Source organism: Epinephelus fuscoguttatus, linkage group LG18 (genome assembly GCF_011397635.1).
Source record: "Epinephelus fuscoguttatus linkage group LG18, E.fuscoguttatus.final_Chr_v1".
In the NCBI taxonomy this organism is placed as follows: domain Eukaryota; kingdom Metazoa; phylum Chordata; class Actinopteri; order Perciformes; family Serranidae; genus Epinephelus; species Epinephelus fuscoguttatus.
In genome coordinates this window covers 37,010,174-37,033,820 of record NC_064769.1, presented here as the reverse complement: position 1 = coordinate 37,033,820, position 23,647 = coordinate 37,010,174, and the positions used below count along the sequence as shown (strand labels likewise).

The following is a 23,647-nucleotide window of genomic DNA, read 5'->3' as shown; positions in this document are numbered from 1 at the left end:
TATATGGATAGAAATATGGATGGATGGATAAATGGATAAATAGATATATGGATGGGTGGATGGATAGAAATATGGATGGATAGAAATATGGATGGATAGATATATGGATAGAAATATGGATGGATAGATATATGGATAGAAATATGGATGGATGGATGGATGGATGGATGGATGGATGATAAATGGATAGATATATGGATGGGTGGATGGATAGAAATATGGATGGATAGATATATGGATGGGTGGATGGATAGAAATATGGATGGATAGATATATGGATAGAAATATGGATGGATGGATGGATGGATGGATGTATAGATAAATGGATAAATAGATATATGGATGGGTGGATGGATAGAAATATGGATGGATAGATATATGGATAGAAATATGGATGGATGGATGGATGTATAGATAAATGGATAAATAGATATATGGATGGGTGGATGGATAGAAATATGGATGGATAGATATATGGATAGAAATATGGATGGATGGATGGATGGATGGATAGATATATGGATAGATATATGGATGGATGGATGGATGGATGGATGGATAAATTGATAAATAGATATATGGATGGGTGGATGGATAGAAATATGGATGATAGATATATGGATAGAAATATGGATGGATGGATGGATGGATGATAGATAGATATATATATATATATATACATACATATATATGGATGGATTAAAGATGGATGATGGATGAAAAATATATATGTATGGATGGATGAAAGATATATATATGTACGGATGGATGGATGGATGGATGAAAGTACGTACAGACAGAAAGACAGAAAGAGAGATAGACAGACAGGCAGATAGATAGATAGATAGATAGATAGATAGATAGATAGATAGATACTTTATTTATCCCCAGGGAAATTAAGGCACCCAGTACCTTTCTACACAACACAAGGCACACAGAGACAAAGACACATGGATTAAAAAAACAGGTAAAAAGAATAAAAACAAAAATTAAAAAAAAAAGAGCAGGAGAAGACTAAAGGATGTTTTGTGTGAACTATTTTATCTTGAGGAAACCTTAAGTCAAACTTTAAAGAAAATCTTAACTTAAGGTGCTTTGTGCAGCTGGCCCCAGATCATTTACTTTAATAAGAGTACTAACACCACACTGTAAAAGCACTCTGTAGCTAGTAAAGGTTCTGTATTAAAATGCTATTTAAGCAAAAGTATGTCAGTACAATCAGGAAAATGTATTTATACTAAAAGTCTTCAGTGCAGAAAAATGTAAATACATTTAAGAAATAAAAAAATATTAAAATAATGAAAAGCAGCAAATCCTCATATTTGAGATGCTAGAACTGTGATTGTTTTTGCAGCCCTTTGGTATTATCAAAATAGTTGATATTATCAAAATAGTTACCAATTACTTTTCTAATCATTTTAATTGTTTAAGCTGCACTTGTTTACTTTCATATGGTCAGAGCACAAAAATCTTAATTTGTAACGTAACTAGTTGATTAATTGATTTTAAGAGCAGATGATCAGTGTATTGTGTGAAACAGAAAAGGTATACTGGTTCCACTGGGGCTCGAACCCAGGACCTTCTGCGTGTAAAGCAGACGTGATAACCGCTACACTATGGAACCAGCTTGTAATATAACACGTAACGAAAGTGATCAGATAATTGTAGTAAAGAGTACAATATTTCTCTCCAAAGCGTGGAACAGAAGTGGAAAGTGGCATGAGATGAAAATACTCAAGTTAAGTAACAGTACCTCAAATTTGTACTTGAGTATAGCTTGCGAGTAAACCTACAAAATTAAATTCCAGCACTGGTCAGCAGAAGTACGCATGGTAACTGAAATTACAGTAATTTAAAATTTTCTCTTGACCTAAGAAAACAACAACAACAACAACAAAAAAAAGGAACAACAAATACAAACAAATTGTGGTTACAAACAAACATAAGAGAAAACATTTAGTATATTGTTTCCTGCATGAGGCCCAGTCTGTAGAAAAGGCTGCAATTGTTTCTGTCATCCTGATTACTTCTATAAGAGCGTTCTCACCCCGGGCCAACTGGACAGAGTTCACTGGGGATAATGGTCATGTTGTTGTTACCCAGTTGCCCTTGGGGGCCCAACTGCTGATTTGTGTTTTATCAGCTGGTTAATTGCATTCACCTGGAGTCCCAGGTGTAAACCACTCCCTGGACAGTCGGCTACGATTGAAACAATGGGTTCACTGTGAAAACACTTTGCACTGTTTTTGTAGTTGAACTGTTGTGTGCGACACAAAGCAGCAATTCTTTGCTCTCTGACAGGAAGTTAACACTGTTTACTGTGTTGAGCATTATGACAATACAACTCTGAAACTGGTGTCTGAGTCATGACTTTAAAGCAGAGGTCTTCAACAGTTTTCAGGTAGAAAACGGAGTTAAACTAAATAACTAAATAAATAACTCCCTGAATATTTTCAGGTTTTTTTCTCGTTTGCGCTTGCCTATAGCTGCTAAATTGTGCATTGGGTGTGAACTGGAAACGTCTGGCTCAGACCCCTGTCCGTGGGGTCGTCAACTCCCACCTCCCGAAGAATTTCTCCTGCATCCCAGGGAAGGTTGGGGACATGGAATCTGAGTGGTCCATGTTCAAAACCCGCACTGTGGAGGCGGCTGCTAGAAGCTGTGGTCGGAAGGTTGTTGGTGCCTGATGTGGCGGCAACCTAAGAACCTGCTAGTGGACACCAGCTGTTAAGGACGCCAAGAAGGAGGCCTTTCAGGTCTGGCTGGCCTAGGGGTCTCCTGAAGCAGCAGACAGGTACCCGTTGGCCAAAAAGGCTGCAGCTGTGGCGGTCGCTAAAGCAAAAACCCAGATATGGGAGGAGTTCGGGGAAGCTATGGAGAAGGACTTTCTGGCAGACCATTAGACGCCTCAGGAAGGGAAAGCAGGGCTTGTCTCAGGCTGTGCTCGAACTGCTGACCCGAACTGGGGACTTCGTCAAGCGGCGGAAGAAGAACTTTGAGGACCTCCTGAACCCGGCCATCAAGTCCACCGTGGAGGAGGTGGAGCCTGAAGACTTGGGGGATACTCTCGCCCATATCCCTGGCAGAGGTTGCTGAGGTAGTTAAAAAGCTCCCCAGCGGCAAGGTGCAGGGTGTGGATGACAATCGCCCTGAGATGCTGAAGGCTCTGGACACTGTTGGGCTGTCTTGGCTGACACGCCTTTTCAGTGTCGCATGGAGGTCGGGTACGGTGCCTGCAGAGAGGCAGACCGGGGTTGAGGTTCCCATTTTCAAAAAAGGGGACTGGAAGGTGTGCTCTAAATATCAGGAGCAGTGTTAGCACAGCTAGGTGAATTAGCCTCACCACTGCACTTTCGTGAGTGGTTTCTGAGGTGGACAGTATGTCAGTCTTTTGCTTGAAAAGTCACAAAATGATCCATTTGGCTCACAAGTCTGTCTGTTTACTTGGAGTATTAATACAACTAAAAGGCCGATGTGTTTCAATAGTACGTAAATGTTAGCTAACTAGCTCACCTCACTGTTATGGATAGGTGCCACACAGGGATTTAGCGTTCACTAGCTCACATTGCTAACATTAATGAACTATTACCTATCATAATTGTTGTGGACTATTAATTTCTTTTCTTATTAATAGGCTGATTTATCATTGCTATTCATGTGTTGGATTTATGTTCCTTTTTCTTTGAAAATACACTAATAAAGTGATCAAATAAAGATAAAACATTTGATAAGAAACATTTCAATCGATGAGAAAACTGTTATTCGTTAAAAAAAATTAGGCAGGAAGAAATTGATTACTTGAAATAAATTAAAGTGAATAAAATTAAAACAATAAAGACATTTTGATTGTTGAAAAATAAAATAAAACAACAAATGAGTGAAAACTGACGTTTAAAATGCAAATCCTTTGAAAATCCACTAACCTACAGTAATATGATTAAACATGTTATTTTACAAAGTAATGTATGCAGTAAACTGTAACTCATTTAACACTGACGCCATGGAGAATACTATCATAGGCCGTTTATAAACTTCTACCTTGAAAAGTTGATATGGCAAAAAAAAAAAAGTCGACTTACACATACAGCAAAATTAGCACAGTGGTGGAATGTAACTAAGTACATTTACTCAAGTACTGTACCTGAGTGCAAATTTGAGGTACTTGTACTTTACTCGAGTATTTTAATTTTATGCTACTTCACATTTCTACTGCTACTCAGAGGGAAAGTTTTTACAGCACTACATTTACCTGACAGCTTTAGTAACTAGTTACTTCATGTGTCCTCAACATTAAGAGTACTTTTACTTCAAATTCTGTAAGTACATTTTGCTGTGTAGAGATTAGTGGCATCTAATGGTGAGGTTGCAGACCTGAAACTTCTCCTGTGTGCCATGCATGTAGAAGATCTACACAGCCGCAGAGAAGATGCAAATGTCCCTATCTAGAGCCAGTGTCTGTTTTGTCTGCTGTGGGCTACTGTAGAAACATGTCAGTGCAACATGGTGATCTCCAAAAACAAGGACCCGCTCCCTGTGTAGATATAAATGGCTCCTTCTAGGTCACAAAAACAATTTTTCTTATTTCTAGGTGATAATGCACAAATGAAAACACAGCTACGATTATTACATACTATTTCCACCAACAGTTGCTCCTAAATCCTAAACACTGGACCTTTAAGTAATGTTTTAAATGCAGTACTTTTACTTGTGATGGAGAGTTTTCACAGCCTGGTACTGGAGCTTTAAGGATCTGAACACTGCTTGTACATCTTCATTAGCATTCATTTAGGGTCGTGTTTATTGCCATCTGACAAATTCATGTCCAATATTTACCCTATTTTTAGCTCTGGTCTGAGCTCCACCACCCTGTAGAAATATATCTGGCTTTTTAGTAGCTAGATGTTTGACTCTTATCACAAACTCTGTCTGCTTTTTTTGTGCGGAGCAGGTAGTATACAGCTGGCTTGCTGCTGGAAACCAGGTTGATGAGCGTAGTGAGACTGAATCATACAGTAAATGAGGCTAAAGTGGCTGAAAAGCTGGGTGACGACTCTCTGCGGGTTCTTCCTTTGATTTAGTGTTAATATGAGAAATATTGATTAGAGGAGCTTTAAGAAAAGAGGAGCTAATCTGGTCTCACTGGTGTTTCACTGCCTGAGGGGAAGCTAAATTGAAAACTGTGACGTAGACTGTTGAAACTGAAATGCAATTTGGACAGTGAAGCTGGTGTGATTTTGAATGTTTGTGAAAAACTGAAGGATGAAGTGTTCCTTTATGTGTTGAGAAAATTCTTCTATCTATATTCTTCTTCTTTCTTAAGCTAAATAAACTCTTAAAAACCCTCTTGGATCAGATGGAAAATGCTTCGTCACAAAGCTGAAAACAGACAGTTTTTGTGACTTAGAGATATGTGGCTCTCACAGGACAGCCACGCTACAAACATGTGATGGTCTTATAAAATATGATGCATTGCTGTAGATCAGGAGTCCTCAACCTTGGGCCAGTTCACCCCCTTTGTAGCCGTAGCTTAACTAATGGCACACTAGCAATGACTATGCAAGCCGTTTTTTTGAAATGTTGAAGTGCAGGGTTTCCAACACATTCATTTATTTGTGTCGGCCCGTCACAATAACAGTATCTGCCCCCATGTATTTATTTTATCTGTTGGAACATATAGCCTTCTGTTTGGTTATTTATCGTAATGTTAGGTGTACTCCAAGCACAGACAGCAGCAGAATGACACTAAAAGTTTGCTTTCATTCACAAACAGCTGCTCCTGTCCTACCATCCATCAATCTCATCTCATCTCATCAGCTCTGATCAGATCAACTGCTATCTCTGTATTTTCTACGAAAAGAGCAACATATTTTCAGTTGCAAATGAACACCACATTTGAGATGTCACAAGCAGTTTTATCAAAACAGACTGTCATAAAAATAAAATGCAAAGACAGGGATTTTATTCCCGTTTGAAAGTATGCAGCTGCACAAGAGTTACACCTCCAAAACAGTAGTCGGCAGCGGGGTTTCTGCGAAGTGTTGTAAAGATTAGTTGATTCAAAACACACATTAAACACACACTAAACACACATTAAACACACACTAAACATGGCTTAATAAAGACAGTTTCAAACACAAGTACACAAATCAGCTTCACTATAACTCACAGCATTCACAGGCAAACACTTGTCTTTATCTGGGCACATTTTCCCCACAAATACAACATGCTAACGTTATTAGCACAAGCCTGTGGCATTTTACATTGTATAAATTAGCCTAGCAGCTAGCGGACATTTCCTCTACTCATATGAAGCCAGGGACAACAGCAACATTTAACAAAGGTAACGTTATAAAATTCGGCTCCATTACAACTCACAAGATTCACTGACAAAACAACTGTCTTATACTAAACATGTTTTCCAAACAAATACAACATGCTAACGTTATTAGCACAAGCCTGTGGCATTTTACATTGTATAAATTAGCCTAGCAGCTAGCGGACATTTCCTCTACTCATATGAAGCCAGGGACAACAGCAACATTTAACAAAGGTAACGTTATAAAATTCGGCTCCATTACAACTCACAAGATTCACTGACAAAACAACTGTCTTATACTAAACACGTTTTCCAAACAAATACAACATGCTAACGTTATTAGCACAAGCTTAAGGCATTTTACATTGTATAAATTAGCCTAGCAGCTAGCAGAGTTTTCCTCTACTCATATGAAGCCAGGATAAATCACACAGAAGATTTAAAATGCTATTTTTGTGGAGGCTTTATTGTCTTCACAATTTATTGTTTCTTATCTGTGAAATTAAAGTAAATCAAAGCTTTGTTTCCACTGAGGGAAATGGTGTCAGCTTAAGTGAGAGAGCACTGGTATGTGTTATGTGACGCAACTCAACCCTATATCGATATAGGGCTGGGTGATATGACCAAAATCTCATATCATAGATGGCTATAGATCGATATAGGTCATGTCATATCCTGATAACGATACATATCACAATATAGCACATTTTAATCCAATGTATAAAAAGTTGCAAAATGACACATACGTATTAATGCAGCAGGAATATTTATCCAAAAACAGTGGCTAGAATAGGAAAACACTTTAATGCACTATAAATACTTTTACTTTTTGTACTTTAAATTAATTCTGCTGATAATACAGACAAACTCTTACTTTAAGTTTTGAATGCAGGACTCTTTTTGTAGCGGAGTTTTTTACAGCGTGGTACTACCCTTTTAAATGATCTGAATGCTCCCTCCACCGCCACAATCCACACAACAACACTTTGTTTATCTCCAACAGTAACACTTTAACTATGTGGCGTCCCAGCAGCCTTGGATAGAGACGTTACAGCAGATATCTCCTTTGATCAGCACCAGGGGAACATTTCAGCCTTGATTTTAAACCGTTTTATTCATGCGTAAACACTCGGTTTGTCACCATAATGAGTTTATCTGTCATGTTTCCTCCCATGTTTTTTTCCAGTTACAGTACCACCTGCTGCTGCTGCTGCAGGACAGAGCCATCAGCAGCCTCATTTCAGCACACTTGCTCCATGCTGTGTAAATGATTTAGGCCCCCTGGTTGAAAATCTTTACTATTGTCTCATTTTACCCCGCAGACAGCGCAGTAGAAGCGCAGTAATGACTGAGCCTATTCACTCAGCATGGTGGTAACAGTAGGTGGGCGGAGAGCGGAAGACAGCAACACAGACACACATGACACACCACCATGAATAAGATAGTCACCTTCTAACGGCTGGGTTTGTATTCATCTTTTAGACATTTCTCTTTCATTGTATTACATTTAAATTTCAGACGCTCATTATGTTAATGAGGTTCTTATCTTTCCTTTGCTGAGCCTGCACACATTTCATCAAGACACCTCATTTATTACACCGTGCTGCTGCTGCTGTCTGTTCATTGTGTTAGACATGCTAGCTGCATGTTCGTCAGCTGGTCCACCATTTTGGCCCACACTGAAATATCTCAACAGCTGTTTGATGGACTGCCATCAAATTTTGTTCAGATATTAATCCTGCAAGGATGAATCCTACTAACTTTGGGTAGTTTTCATCTAGCGCCACTTTAAGCTTAAAATTTGGGGTTTTGAGTAAAATATCTCCACAACTATTGCATGGATTGTCATGAAACTTGGTGCACACATTCATGTCCCCATGATAATGAACTGGTATAACTTTGGTGATCCTCTTTTCATCTAGCAGCATCATCAGTTCAAAATTTTCAATACTTTGGTTTATGACCAAATACCTGCAAAAATACTACCTGTAGACCCTTTTAGGGCCGACATCACGATGACTTCACTTTGGTCTTGTTGTGTTATTGAGAGCCAGAATAGAAGGAGTCATGGCTCAAAACCAGCCACCACTGCCCGTCAAAAAAACAAAGACAACTATGGTTAAATGTGATAAGACCAAAGGACTGGACGGAGGCCATCATCAAAAATGCTCACATGTGCAGCGCACACTTCATATCAGGTTAGGGAAAAAGTATTTCCTGTTGTAGGGATGAATGAGGTTATGTGTATTAAGGGTTATCATGTCCAACTCATCAGAAACTGGGGAGGGATTAAGAGGAATACTGGATTTCTCTGCAACGCTAACTTTTTAGCACATTAGCTAACGTTAGCTTCCATAGCAAAACAAACAAGTGTGGTCCTCCTTTGTAAGACTGGCTTCCTGTGACATCATCCATCCACTGAGTGAGAGCATACGGGTTGGCCAGTCTGGTCCCGTTGGTCAGTGTTTGCTTATTCAAGTAACACTGGCGGTCCCGGAGAGTGAGTGACCTGACATGGTGCGTTGGTAAATTCAGTCTGACGCTCTACACTGGTTGTGTTTAGACGACCACGCTGTGACGTCCACTCCACGTACAAAGAGTGTAGTATTATTACTCAACGCCCACTTTTTAAATATAAAAATTATGTTAATCCATCCATCCTTTCCAGCTCCTCCTTGGGGACTCCGAGGTGTTCTCAGGCCAGATGAGATATGTAATCCCTTCAGCATTTTCTGGGTCTGCCCCGGGGCCTCCTACCAGTGGGATGTGCCCAAGAGGATCCTGATCAGATGTTGAACCACCTCAACCAACCCCTTTTGATGTGGAGGAGCAGCGGCTCTACTCCAAGCTCATCACCCTATCTTGAAGGCTGAGCCCAGACACCCCATGGAGGAAACTCATTTCGGCCGCTTGTGTCCTTGACCTCATTCTTTTGGTCACTACCCAGAGCTCATGACCATAGGTGAGGGTTGGGACGTAGATGGACCAGTAAATCGAAAGCTTTCTGGCTCAGCTCCCTCTTCACCACGACTGTCCATCACGGCACCCGCATCGCTGCAGACGCCGCACCAAACCGCCGATCCATCTCACGCTCCATCCTACCCTCACTTATGAACAAGACCACAAGATACTTGGACTCCCTCGAGTGGGGTAGTAACTCAGTCCCAACCCAGAGGGGGAAATGCTTTTGAATGTATGTAATAGTCATTCATTTTGCAAAATAAAAAACGATGTTGGCCAATTCTGATAGTTCATTTTAAATCCAATATCAGCAGATACCGATGACGTGCTGATATAGATTGTGCCAGTAAACCTGGAACTCCGTTAGCGCTTTTACCACTTCCGGTTCTCTCGTCTAAAAGTCAATACATTTTTTGAATGGGATTTTGGTAAAATGCCTCAAATAAGGTCTGTGATTAACAAAAGCTTAAGCGAGTTTCAGGTTTTGTTCTACGACATAAAACACGTCAGTAAATACTCTACTTGTGAATTTTGAAGCTTTTACGTGTCGTAAAAAAGGCGGTTGCTAACAAGTTGCTCAATACGACGACAAACCCTGTCGGGGATATTAAACATCATCACCCCTGAACAGGCGAGAGTGCTGGCAGTCCGCCATTACAGCTTCTTATTTAGCTTAAACAGTCCGATTTCCCCATAATACAATGTTCTTAAAATAAAGCGGCCGAAATCAGTTGAAAGCTTAGTGGTGGTGACCGTGGAGTAGTCATGTAGTCTGTTAAAGCCTAACGTTAGCTTTTTACTTCTGGCGATCGCATTTAAACTTCAACTGCGGTATGAAAGGTGTTCATATGTGAAGATTACCTAACTGAACAAAACCTGGAAGTATCATAAACTTGTGTTAGCCACAGAGCTTATTTTCTGACATAATCCAAAACGCAATGCAAAAATCACATTCATTTTCTCTTCCGGGAACCAGCGCGATGCTAAACTTCCAGGTTTTGACGTCAGCCCTGGCACACTCTATTGTCATGCATCCCTACTTATCTACGATATTTAAAAAAATGCAAACGGACGCTGAATCTCCCTTTTAGTTTAGTAATTTTCCAAGGGGGGACTTTATATACATACTTCCAATAACAAAATGGTTTCAAGTTTCAATTATAGTAATAAAACATTTGTTCAACCAACAATAACCCCTCTGTTTTCATTTGTAACACTGTCAAACTGTGATATTTCGGAGACAGTTATTGTACTGTGAAAATTTCAAACCGTTGCAATCCAAAGAAATTCTTGACCTTTAATTTGAACCTGTGCTGTTTTATTTTGTACGTACATGATTTTACTGTACCTCAGTGAATAAAACCCGTACAGTGTTCCTTGACAACACACAGCATCATATGTTAAATACTATTCAGGTATTCAGGCATAAAGAAAGGAATGCTTCAAGACTCCCATTAACATGGTTTCTATGGATGGACTCTCTCCGCTCAGCTAAGATGGCTAGTACGGGTGATAATGACACTCTGCCTCACTCCTGGGGATAATCACACGCACACACACACACGCACAACACAAACCATACTATCCTTTCACGCTGGGCTCATTTGCATTCTCATCAGTATGCATGAAATTTCTCGCTGAACTTTAATACCCTAACTGCTGCATAATACACTTTAATGAGCATAAAAGTGAGCATGACAATTAAAACTCGCATTAATCACTGAGCGCTGAGGGGCGGGGACGTGGGGATGAGATGAGAGGGAAGGGAGGGAGGGTGTGGGAGGATACTGTGGGCTGGGGGATAAAGAGCACTCCAGAGAGGATGGGGGAAAGAGAAAAGAAATTGAAGTGAAAAATGAAGAAAGAATGGTTGGGAAAGAGCATTAAAAGAGGAGGAGGGGAGAATGAGAGAAAGAGGATTGAGGTGAGAGCTCTTGTATTTAGGTGTTGAGGAGCTGGAAGAGGCGTCACCACGGGAACAGAGGATGAATGATGTGTTTTTATCTCACAAATGTGTGGACAAGCGCAGCCCTGCTCTTCCTGTTGGTGCGTCTTCTTCTATTTTTTCCCTTTCCTGTTTCCTCACTTTCTCCCTTTGTTCCTCTTCCTCTTCACAGACTGACAGGGAGTCTCTTGCACAAAGAGGATTACGTTCCCCGATAATGAAACCAAGCAGGGTTTTTTCTTCCACCTTTACCCCCCCCCCCCCCGCTGTGCTCCCTCTCCTTCTTGAACACCAATACACATGATTTGGGAGCTATGAATATTCAGAAACATGCACATATGATCACATTTTGACATCTCACACCTCAGATGCGTCCCCAGGAAGCAACACCACTGAGCTCAGCTGTAAATTTGGTTCACGTCTTAAAACGTGTTGCTTGTGAGTCCAGATTTTTGCCTCCGATATGGGGAGTGTTATAGTCTGAAATCTAACTGTCACACAGAGTTGTGCAGATGTAACAGAAAGATTATGAACAAATGGTGATAAACATGTGACCACACAGAGAAACAAAGTGGTGGAATGAAGAGGTGGGGAAAATTCGATAAAGCAGAGTATTGCGATATTTTGAATGGTAATATTTTATCAATACACTGACACCATGTATCTAATTTCTAATTACAGAAATGATTAATAATGTAAATACAAATTAAACTTTTGGTCGCCTCCTAGAATAATAAAATCAGCTGCTCTGAAGTAGGGCTGGGCGATATAACCGCTATGTACCATACACTGATATATTTTCAAGTAAGATAGATTTAGACAACACCGTTTATATCAATACAGGGTGAAGTTGCGTCACATGAAACATACCAGTGTGCATCTTTCCTGTCACACTTTCTGCACAGCTCTGCCTCACACACTCACTCACTCACTCACAAGTTCTCCAGCAATGCTTTTCAGAGCCGTAACCTGACTTGCACTTCTCCAAAATTGTGGTGACGCAGACCTCCTGTCTGTCTCTGTAAGCTGAAACCATTTCCCTCAGTGGAAACAAAGCTTTGATTTACTTTAATTTCACAGATAAGAAACAATAAATTGTGAAGACAATAAAGCCTCCACAAAAATAGCATTTTAAGTCTTGTGTGTGATTTATCCTGGCTTCATATGAGCAGAGGAAATCTCTGCTAGCTGCTAGGCTACTTTATACAATGTAAAATGCCATAGGCTTGTGCTAATAACGTTAGCATGTTGTATTTGTTTGGAAAACATGTTTAGTATCAGACAGTTGTTTTGTCAGTGAACCTTGTGAGCTGTAATGGAGCTGAATTTTATAACATTACCTTTGTTAAATGTTGCTGTTGTCCCTGGCTTCATATGAGAAGAGGAAATGTCCGCTAGCCACTAAGCTAATTTATACAATGTAACATGTCATAGGCTTGTGCTAATAACATTAGCATGTTGTGTTTGTGGGGAAAATGTGTCCAGATAAAGACAAGTGTTTGTCTGTGAATGCTGCGAGTTATAGTGAAGCTGATTTGTGTACTTGTGTTTGAAATTGTCTCTATTAAGCCATGTTTAATGTGTGTTTAGTGTGTGTTTTAAATCAACTCAACTTTACATCACTTCACAGAAACCTCCACCACCAACTAGTGTTTTGCCAACACTATTGTGCAGGGAATAAAATCCCTGTCTTTGCATTTTATTTTTATCAAAGCCTATTTTTTATAAAAGTGCTTGTGACGTTTCAAATGTGTCTTCGACTTACAACTGAAAACACGTAGCTCATTTTGTAGAAATACCGATATATATCGTGTATCGCCAGTCAGCCTTTAAATACAGAGATATGAATTTCTGTCCATATCACCCAGCCCTACTTTGAAGTTGACTGAAATTAACTGAAGTGAGATGAACACTGAAAACTTTACTTATTAGATAAACAGAACTCTGACCTTGGACTTTCAGCCTATATGCAGTGCAGATGTTCCTGTACACTGTGTCAGCCACTTGGTTATGGCATCCCATGTGCACTGTTCCTGTCTGCATCTTACACCCTTATTAAACATTAATACATATACACAAACACACATGTCATACACAAATCTACCTACATATTACGTACATATCACTAAAACACAAAAACAAAATACTCTGTACCTCATCACAGGTGCAAAACCTCAGTAAGACAACAAGAGAAGAAATGAGATGATATTATTTCATGGATAACATGAATAAGATATTTATACTTCTGCATCCTAGGTTTTGATATTCTCAGAATCTCCCTTTTTTTTGTTTAAAGTTTTTTCTTTAACCTTCACAAAAAGCTTCTCTTGAAGATAATAATCCTTAAGAATTAAGATAAAGATAAAGATGATAAAAATGAAATAAAGGTTCTTAATGGCAGCTTTTCTGGAGAATTCACTATTTAATTTAATATATTGATTTTGCCCTAAATGAATAAATTTATTAAAAAAAAACCCACAATATTGCTGATAATATTTCTGAACTTTTAAAGATCTAAATTAACTACTTCAGCCACTGTAGAAAACCCACAACTACAAATATTCGCATGCAGCCAACACACTGACCAGAGCATGAATTATTTGCTGCTTAAAATACTGTATAATTTATTGTGTCCTTAACATGTTAATTACAGCAATTAAATATCAAGATGTCTTTATGCACAGATACCACACACACACACACACACACACACACACACACCAAAATCTAATCACCATTTTCATTGCAGAGTTGACACATTTCTTACAGTGTTTGACCTCCTTTGTCCTCCTTTTAGCCCAAGTGAGAAGGGGGTGTGTGTGTGTGTGTGTGTGTGTGTGTGTGCGGGTGTGTGTGTGTGTGTGTGTGTGTGTGTGTGTGTGTGTGTGTGTGTGTGTCAGCAGGAAGCATAATAAAAACTCCATCTGCATTTCCATAAATCAGAGAGGCAGGTTTGTTGTCACCCAGTTGAGGGGCCTGAGAGCGAGGCCCCGGGGCCTGTAGGGATTATAAGACTGTCTCTGTATATGTGTGTGTGTGTGTAACGGTGCCCACAACTCATCGTCAGCGCAGCATTCATTTAATGTTTAAAACATATTGTATCTTCTCATATTTTTCCCTCTGCCTGTGTCTCCTCTGCTGTTCCTGCTCTCCACCTGCTGTCACACAGATCTCTGCTTCCCACTTCTTTATGCACCTCCAGTCTCAATATCTCCACAACATATACACCAAAGATTTAAATATATACGCATAATTTCAAAGTATGCTGCTATTAAATGATATGTAATCTGACTCTGGTTTTAAGTTGCTCTCAATGTTCCACAATTCACAGGAAGATAGAAACAGTCAAGGTGAAAAAATATGTGTAAATGTAACTTTATATACGAAGCAACAACATGCAGCGTCTATACATAGGTCCTGCGTTTCTGTAAATTGTAAACGAATACAAACGCTGCAAAGGAATACATATTAACTGGGTAATGTAATCGATTACTTGAAGTACATAACATGAGTAGTAATGTGCAGTATACGCATGTATACACGTCCATGCAGCGCTGTATCTACTGTACACAGCGTGTTTATGTGACAACTGACCCTTCACCAAGCCCCACCCCACAAACGTAGACTGGCCAATCATAGTATAGCATCGGCCAGCTCCAACAAAGGTCCGAAAACTAAACAGTTGTGCTTTACAGACACTCATGCAGTCATTCCAGATCTTCTTCATTTTCAGGCTGGTTCTGTGGATTTCCAGCTAGTCATGGTTAAACGTTGTGCCTGGAACACGTGTTAAGGCCAGAGACGCCAGACCGACTTCAGACTTCAAAAGAAGACTGCCTTGATGCTAGTTAGCCGGTTAGCACATTAACAACACAATCCAATGTTTAAAGAACAGAGCGTCAGGGAGCAATAACACAAACCATCACGAAACATTTCTGCTAAAGAGCTCATGACTAAAGTAAAATAATCTAACTGTAACAAGTATGCTTTAGTCTCACTCCCCCTTACAGTAACTTAAGCTCTTTGTTTACTTTCCTCACTTCTGTTTCTCTTCTCATGCACTGAGCTTAACTGCCAATCAGTGTATTCGTTTCACCAGTGGGCTCCACCGCTGATTCAACATGCTAAATCAGCCAAAAAAAAGCTGATGGGGTGCAACGAAGGGCAACAGTGTGGGACACACCACAATGACGAGGCCGGTACATGCTCACCAACAGCCCAACTTTGACTGACGGCAGACTGTTGCCAAATTATCCACAGACGTCTCTTCCTCTCCAAAACAAACAGACCAGGTGATTTAAACAGTTAAAAACACTGAATAAAACAGTTTCACATTAAAAATAAGTGTTTCTTCAACGCTGTTTGGCACGTCAGAGACGGACCACTAGCCCAGCATCTGCTAATGTATGCTCACCTTTTTTCTTAAAAACTTAAGATCCAGACATTCAGGAGGTTTTTACCAGGAAACAAATGATCCGTAGAGGTATCCTGCTTGAAGATTTAAACTGGTAAAAACATTGAATACAGTTGTTTCACATTACAGATCAGTGCTGCTCGTCGCTCAGGGGTTGCAAACTACGGTGGCCTACGCAAAAACATAAATGTCCCTATCTAGAGCGAATGTTTGGTTTGTCCATTCAGGGCTTCTGTAGAAACCTGGCGGTGAACATCTCCATAAACAAGGACCTGCCCCTGATGTAGATCTAAATGGCTCATTCTAAGTTAACAAAAACACAATGATTCTTATTTTCAATGTGATTATAGAATAAAGAAAACATACTTACATATATATATTATATTCCAATAGCCCCCTAAATCCTACATGTTGGACCTTATATAAAACTACATAAACTGCAAAATAACGACAGCGGAGCTCTCTGGGATGACCGCTGTGTTTCGTTCTATCTCCAAGGTACGTTAAGAAGTGTTGTGTTGTATATCACATACTTTTTCTTTTTACTTTAAATTTTGCACTACAGACTGCGACGGATATGTAAGCTACATGGTCAAAGTTCAAGGTGCATTGTTATGGCAAAGTAGTATGTCCTAATTGTGCACATACTCCATGCAGCAGTACATTCTTTGTAAGCGCAGCTGCAGTACGTGTTACAAGTAAAAAGAAAGACAGTGTCATTCAGAACGCAGCAAAAGTACAGCTGAGGCTGATGGGAAAGTCTTTAATAGTGCAGGTGTTTGGTCATGAAACAAAGTATTGGACAAATCAGAATTTTGCCCTGATGATGGCGCTAGATGAAAAGTGCACTCAGATGCAAATATGCAAAATGATTCACATTTAAATTCTATTTAAAAAAACATCACCCACATGCACATGCACACACTGCACTACTAACACCCAACATATAGAGGACATAAATGCAGTCTGGGTTTCTACTTCTGAGATTCATCAAGGGAATCACGTCATTAACATTAATAAACATCAACACTCAATCGATTGCTTTCATTCCAAGAAAATCTGAGTGTTGAGTTTGTGCGATTTCGCTCACTGTCAATCAACAGGAGCTCTTCTTCTAATATTTAATGTGACATGTGATTGGCTCACGACTGCAGCACGCAGTCTGAGACATCCAATATAACCATAATCCTTAATAATTTATGCCATAATGCTAATATAACACTATTAATATAATAATAATGTAAGCTATGTACCAGACATGATTTTTAGAATGAGCTGTCCAAATGAATAATTTATTGCATGAAGTGGGTTAATAAATGTATTAATCATGTGAACACTCTCAAAATCTGTTAGTGTGATACGAATAAGCACGGTGTTCATTTACATCAGACAGACTCACCACTTTCTCACTACGTGGATTTAGTTTTACTGACATTTGTGCTCAGTAATCTTTAAATGTCATGTCGTCCATCTTCTAGTTTTTAACATTTCAATCTGTCATGCTGGTTCTCTGGGAAATGGAAGTACATTTGATATAGATGTTTCTGTCAGTTTATCTCACAGTTCACAGTCTTTCAAACTAATTTTAGACTTTAATTTCAATTCTGATCATCTGATACAGGACTGAATATTGTGGGGGGAGGTTTTTATTGTAGTGTATGTTGTACAGTCTGCACACCATCCAGTGAAATGCTTCCAGAGCCTGATCAGTGACTTTATCGCAGCCTGTTTGTTTGAATCCAAATTACCAAAGATACTAAAGATGCATCTGGCTGATTTGAAATCTGACCTGCCAATTCTGATTTTGGTACGATTTCAGTCAAACTAACATGTTTACAATTTATTTTTAAAACTCCGGTTTGAGTCGGACAAACACAATAAATCAGTTTTCATATAAACGTACTGACCTGGATTAAAACGTTTTGGTGCCATGGAACAAACTACCAGATGTATCAAATGGACCCTACTTGGTTAAACAGCTAACTAGACTAACTTTCTTTCAAACTAGACCACCCAAATTTGTGTGACGTAAATCTCCCTGATGTGAACCATCGTGTTGCATGCATGTAAATTTGATCAGCTCAGGATCGGCTGAATCTGAGACTGATCGGCCAGTCACCGCTCAAACAAGCTGAAAATTGGACAAATCTGGTTACAAGCAGATTGATCAGTGCATCTATTACCCTTTTTCCATTGTCACTCTTGGCTGCGTTGGGTAAAGCCACTCCAAGCCACGCCACTTCACATAATTTCGGGTTATGTGAACTGTATATATACTAATCCTCACTTGGCGGAGTGTTGTTCCTGTGAGCTCCAGCAACACTAAACCCCTGAGCTTGCCTGAGAAGGACTAAATGCACAAAGCTGCTATTTTTAAATATCCCATGGAGAGAGACTCTCACTGCAGCCTGTTCTATTTTGTTCTGAACATGTGGGCGTGCAGCCTCGTTCTGTGGACGATAAACCAGGTGCAGACTTCCATCTGTGTCACCGCTGATGAGGAAATACAGCGAGTGCTGGACGGAGCAGTGAGTGACAACAACCCCGCCCCTACAGCTTGCAGTGGAAACGCTAGGGTCTAGGTACCATGTCTGAAGGGTAATTTCGGTTCCAAAGGTACCATACTGAAAACGTTTGGTGGAAACAGGGCTTAATACTTTATGCTCCCTACTGGTACTTAAAGTAGAAACAGACAACTTCTCAGCTGTTCCCCCTCATAACGTTTACAAATGGTATTAGTGCTGGCGCCGTGTCACAAAGACAACTGTATGCATCATCTTATTTGTCTGACCAACAGCCTAAAACCTAAAGATATGTTATCATAAATAATCCTTACAGTTTTAAGCTTGGACCATCGAATCTTTGGCAATTTTGGTCGAAAAAATTTTGCTGCAGATGAACTCTCTCTCTCAACAGGCTAACTGATTAATCGACAAATTGTTTTAGCTCCACTTAAATTCAATTTACAGAAACTTCCCCTGAGCAATCGTGTGACATGTTTCTTAAAGATTCATCTCAAAGATTTATCTTTATATTATTTCCTAATTCTTATTTAAATAGTAGGTTAAACAGGGACCGAGGACAAGATGGAGGGAGAGGAAAAAAAGCACACTGACCCAGAACCTCTGGGCATGTCATGCAGCAATTTAAATTAATTTGAGACTCAAATACGTCTCTGAGCCCATCATTTAACTCTCATCAGCAGTTATGCTTCTTTTCAATTACATGAAGGAGTTTGATATTAAACTGCAGCCTCTTCTCCTAAAAGTTAATCAGAAAGTTTCAAAAAGAGTTTCCCTCACAAGTTTCACAGAATCATCTCAGTGTGGAGAAAGAAAGCCCCCCCTACACAAAGATGCCGTCACCCCGCTCCTCAGAGGGCCTGTGCTCGCCAAAGATAAAGATAGCGTGGGCGTCCCATCTGATCTGATCCAGTGGGTTTGCAGCGGTGAAATTGATCCCTGTGGTAGATGCACTGACAGGCCTGAGGAGCCAGTGTTCAAATGAATTTGGAAGAGGAGAAGAAGACAGCGAGGGCTTTCTGTTTGTTCTGCCTCTAAATAATACAGCACAATGACAGCCAGCAAACAAAAGCATTTGTGTAGCGTAGAGCGATACTGGGGATAGGATAGAACACAGAGGAATGCTTAAATTACAGATGAGAATGGAAACAGCTTTTCTTTTTTTATATTTTGTTGTGTGTTAAACATTGATGGGAGCCAAACCAGCGGGGACGGACACAGTACTGTTCGACCATCCACAAAAGCCAGTAAAGGAACTGGAGGCCTGCGAGGAGTAAACTGGAGCATGGGCTCAGCCAACTTGTCCCACGTGGACACAACTCACTTCTTTTTAAATATTTGCCAGCATAAAATACCCTCTGACTTTTTTTTTTTTTTTGCACTTAATTGCATCGCTTCAGGGTGAAAAAAACAAATGACAGCCATGTGATTGTATCCAAATTCCCTGAATGTGATTAAACATAAATGTGTAAAGTGTCGGCCGGGAGATTTAGCCCTGAATAATTGACAATACTGTATTATAACGCTGTAGGAATTATTCTGCCTTAAAATGCTCATTTCCGTGTGCATGTGTTTTTTAACATTCATGCATCTGAAAAATAATTGAAGGGCCTGTGCGCTGCTGAATATTTCATCCCCCTCTGCCTCTTTTTCCAAATTTTTCACAGGCTGAACGATGGCTTTTGCACCCAAAAAAAGAAGGATATGAATTTTTCATGCATTTTAAATAATTAAGCCCAAAGTGTTTGGGGCGGCAAAGCCCTGATAAACTAATCTGAGACGGCGGAGAGAGGAAAAGGTCTGAGAGGGGGGCATTAGAAATTTATTATTTTATCAGCAGCTATTTATTATTAACATAGAGAGATCCCATTAGCATTCATAGACAAAGGGACTCCTGGGAGGATGCCCTGTGGATTTCAAGGTGATACATTAAAAGTGAGAAGTTAAAGGAGGGGAAAGTATCCGCTCCGGCCCCTGATCTGCATATTAGCCAACATCTTTCAGTCAGGCAAGTCAGCGGGACTTCTTCATTTTCTTGGGGTGGATTTCATGAGTGGGTGGCAGACTGAGGAGGTGAAAATGAATCGCTCTGACTTCATAAAGTCGAGTACTAAATACTTGATGTTAGAGTCTCACAAGAAGGTCAGAATTTTTCTGGGAATATGGTAACTTCAGCAACCTGGGAGAGGTTTCCATGCAGATTCTAATATATATGCAGGATATTAAAAGCCAACTTAATCCACAGAGTAAATGTTGGCATTGTGTTTTCCTACAAACCACACATGTGTAACATTTGTATGTTATTATGCTTAAACTTTACGTTTCTTTAGGTTCAAGAACGTAGTTAATGTGTGGTCACGTCTAGTCACAAAAACAACTTGGTTATGGCTAGAATAGATAATGTAGAAATATTGCTGAAGTCTTGCTAGAAATGCCCGCTTTTAGTGGCACTGTCACAGCTGGAAATGCCATCGATGTCTTGCTTAAAAACATTCAATTTGGTGTTACAATCGCTGCTGGAAATGCTGCCAATGTCTCACTAAAAAACACCCACTTTTCATGGCAAAATTATCGCTGGAAACGATGTTGATGTCTTGCCAAAAACAATCGCTTTTGGTGGCACAATCGCCACTGAACTTGCCATTGATGTCTGCCTAAAAAAACACATTTTTGGTGGCACAATTGCTGCTGAAATGCTGTCAATGTCTCGATAAAAACACCCGCTTTCAGTAGCACAATCACTACTGTAAATGCTGTCGATATCTCACCAAAAACACCCCTATTTGGTGACACACTTACCACTGAAATGCTGTCAATGTCTCACTAAAACACCCGCTTTTGGTGCCACAATCGTTGCTGAAAATGCCACTATCCCACTAAAAAGCACCCACTTTCATGGCAAAATTGTCGCTGGAAATGACTTTGCTGTCTTGCCAAAAAAAGACCCACTTTTGGTGGCGCAATTGCCCCGGAGAATGCTGTCGATGTCTCACTAAAAACATCTGCTTTTCATGGCAAAACTACTGCTGGAAATGATGGTGATATCTTGCCAAAAAGGACTCACTTTGGGTGGCACAATTGCTACAGGAAATACCATCAATGTCTGGCTTACAAACCATGTCTCACTTAAAAAGACCTGGTTTGGTTACATAATCACTGCTGGATATTCCATCAATGCCTTGCTAAAAAACACTCACTTTTGGTGGCACAGTCACGGCTGGAAATGCTGTTGATGTCTCACTAAAAACACCCATTCTTCATGGCACAGTTGAAATGCTGCCTTGCTAAAAAACAACCAGTTTTATTGTTTCTGTAGCATGGCGAAGGACTCGCCTTTGTGTCATGCCGAACGATTGGAGGGATTGCCATGAAGTCTGGTTTGGACATTCAATGTCTCCATAGAATGAATCCTAATGACTTTGGTGATCCCTCGACTTTTCTTCTAATGCCGCTATGAGGTTGACAACTGCGGCTTTGAAGAAAATGTGTCAATAACTATTTGAGAAGTATCACCCAACTTTGCATCATCTCTAATATCAACTTTAAAAGGTAATAATATGAGTCAATCAGAGTTTACAGCTTGTTGTACTGCCCCCAAGGTGGCCAAAAAAAATAGATCACTGCGGATTTAAAACATCACATGGTACAGATTCAATATATTTAAATGTAAACAGTATTAAGCTGCAAAAATAAATAAATAAAGGATTCACTATTTCACAATAAGATTTTTTTTCTACCTGGCTTTCAAAAAAATACTTTGAAACTGAATTCAAACCTCCATGTTGGGACATAAATTTTACAGAAATTATAAATCGAACAAATATGAAAACTCCAAGCAATAAAACATTCTTTGACACTTTGCTTCTGGAGTCTGGTCAGAGTTTCCTGCGGTGGTGGTTGGTGGTGTTTGAGGGGAACTTGGACTCTTTGAAGCCTTTGAGGTCTGTCAGAATGTACAAAGACTGAGCAAAGTCAAGCGTGACCAGACACAGAGGTGTGTAAGACCAAGAGAAAAAAAACGATCCAATATCTGTCTACTTGATGTAAGAGAGCACCTACATTGATGGGTGGAGGAGTCTCCCCCCGACTCCTCTCTCAAATCCCACAAGAGAGGAGAACAGCTGTGAAAGACATCCAAACCCACCCCTATCTTCTCAACCAACAACAGCCTACACACACACACACACACACACACACACACACACACACACACACAGAGTGCATGGCCTTTATGAAAATATCCTAAATTCAATCAGGATCTGCAAATTTCATGAGCTGGCCGTCCTCCTCCTGAATTTCTTAACGGGGTGTCAAAACAATCTGGGCGATAACATCTGACACTCTGAGCGCTGAATCAGAAAACCAGTTATTCCAGACTCAACCGACTTTTCATTAATGGACAAATATGTTCTTATCTCACACCTTCACATACTGTAACCTTTCTCTGTGTCCAGCCCCAAAGAAATCTCATTATACTTGAAATTTGAGGGGAAAATCTAACACCACAGTATTGTCTATTATCATGTGGTACTTGGAGGGAAATTGAAAAGAAACCCCCCCCCCCGAAAAAGAGTGCTAGGAGCTCTGTGAACCTGTACTTATAGGCACAGAGGCAACCCAGTCACTAGAATAAATGTTGAACCACAGATAAATTACATTTGCATGTTATTATGTAGCAGTGGTTATTGTGTGGTTAGGTTTAGTCACAACAACCACTTGATTATGGTGAGGAAAATACCCGATTTTGGGGGGCACAATACTGACAGAAAAGCACCAATGTCTCAGTAAAAAAACAACTGCTTTTCATGGCCTAACAGGCGTTGGAAACAGCGATGGGTCGCCACAAATCATTCACATTTGATGCCTAAAAAGCCGCTGGAAAAACAGAAATGACTCACTAAACAACAACCAGTTTTGTTGTGTGTTGGTCTTTGTTGTATGTTGGTATCGCCTTGATGTCACGCCACCCACAATTCCCTCCATCTCCAAATGACATTCAGCTCAAATACATGTGATCAAAAGAAAATAAATGTAGACTTCTGAGAACTACGAATGTCTGTACGAAATTTAATTTCAATCCATCCAATAGTTATTAAGGTATTTCAGTCGGGACCAAACCTGATGGCCCAACCCTCAAACCCACATTTCCATCCTCACAGATGATGCTAGCGAGGCTAACAACACACACATGAACTCAAGCTTCATGTAGCTTCTGAACAATATCGTGTTATCTAAAGCTGCAAAAAGAGGCAGAAACCAAGTTTGATAGGGAAGTGTCATCGTTACCATGACAACGTGCATGTTCTTGACGGGGCCGTTGGATGGAATATAGACGAGATTAAATGAGGACATTCATGGAGATCACGGTTTGCAATTATAATTTTGAGGAACCAGTTTCAGGAGTCGCTGAAGGATTGTGCTTAAGCTCTTCTCTGTGTGTTCAAAGAATCCCCTGTTCTTTCTCTATCCTCTGTCCCTTCTGCGACCTG

At 40.0% G+C, this 23,647-nt stretch overlaps 1 protein-coding gene and 1 non-coding gene across 2 annotated transcripts in view; both read right to left on the bottom strand.

The window, feature by feature from the left end:
* zswim6 (zinc finger, SWIM-type containing 6) overlaps positions 1 to 23,647 on the bottom strand; it is a 91,318-nt gene that overhangs the window by 57,996 nt on the left and 9,675 nt on the right. The gene's annotated exons all lie outside the window — the stretch shown is intronic.
* Positions 1,552 to 1,624, bottom strand: trnav-uac (transfer RNA valine (anticodon UAC)). Its single transcript has one exon. It is a non-coding gene; the product is annotated as a tRNA-Val (tRNA).